General features: G+C 53.0%; 1 protein-coding gene across 1 annotated transcript in view; it reads left to right on the top strand.

Moving 5' to 3' along the window:
- LOC114071143 (class I histocompatibility antigen, F10 alpha chain-like) overlaps nucleotides 1-1,075 on the top strand; it is a gene marked incomplete at both ends in the record, with an annotated part of 64,756 nt that overhangs the window by 24,488 nt on the left and 39,193 nt on the right. The window lies entirely within an intron of this gene.

Here is a 1,075-nt window from a genome sequence, read left to right as displayed (position 1 = left end):
CATTTCCTACACACAAGTCCTCCCCTGCCATCAGAGCCAGCACAAGCTGCAGAGCCCCAGGCAGGTGACCTGGAGATCCTTTGTCATCTCCATTGGCCATCGGCCCCCAACACACACCATCTGAGCCAGCCCTCAGTCCCTGCAGTGCCAGTGGGTCCCTGCCCTCCCTGCACTGTCCATGGAGAAACAGCAAAGCAACAAGACTTTGCAGAGTCCATTCCTTGCACTTCTTCTCCATACCAGTGTTGGGAAAAGCCCTCAGCCTTCAGGAAGTGCCTGCAGGGGAATGCCTTTGCTGATGGCAGTGCTGGTGTGGAGCCCAGCCCTGTCCCAGCAGTGCCCAGGGCCTGTCCCTGCCTGTGGTCCCAGCACTGACACACAGCAGGGCAGTGACTGAGCTGCCAGAGCACTCAGGCCTTGGACAGGGACAGCAAAGGAGAGGGGGGAGTGCAGAGAGAGCAGCTCTGGAAAGACCCAGTTCTGGTGCTCCCTGGCAGGGCTGGGACTCTTTTCCCCTCCACATCTGCAAACATGGAAAGGACCTCCAGCTTCAGGGCAGGTCTTGGAAGAAGGGTATGGAAAAAAGAATTTATATTCTTTCTTACACTCAGAGATTGTGATTCCTCATGCAAAAACTATCACAGGAAGGATGTTTGACAAATAAAAAACCAACACCCCACGACAATCTAAAGCTTAAGAGGTAAGGCTGAGCCCAAAATGTGTCACACACGAGTACTCTGCAGAAGAAAAGGTGCAGGTTATTGCTTTTGAAAAACAACCCGTCATCATTTTCCTTATGGCATCCTTGAGCTCCTGGTTCCTCAGGCTGTAGATAAGGGGGTTCAGGGCTGGAGGCATCACCGAGTACAGAACTGACAGAGCCAGATCCAGGGATGGGGAGGAGATGGAGGGGGTCTTCAAGTAGGTAAATATGCCAGTACTGACAAAGAGGGAGACCACAGCCAGGTGAGGGAGGCACGTGGAAAAGTCTTTGTGCCGTCCCTGCTCAGAGGGGATCCTCAGCACAGCCCTGAAGATCTGCACATAGGAGAAAACTATGAAAATGAAACATCCA

The sequence above is a fragment of the Empidonax traillii genome, unplaced genomic scaffold, assembly GCF_003031625.1.
Source record: "Empidonax traillii isolate 1590-97213 ecotype Southwest subspecies unplaced genomic scaffold, ASM303162v1 scaffold1863:size65952, whole genome shotgun sequence".
NCBI lineage: Eukaryota > Metazoa > Chordata > Aves > Passeriformes > Tyrannidae > Empidonax > Empidonax traillii.
The sequence above is the reverse complement of the archived record's forward strand: the minus strand, read 5'-3'. Positions and strand labels throughout refer to the sequence as shown.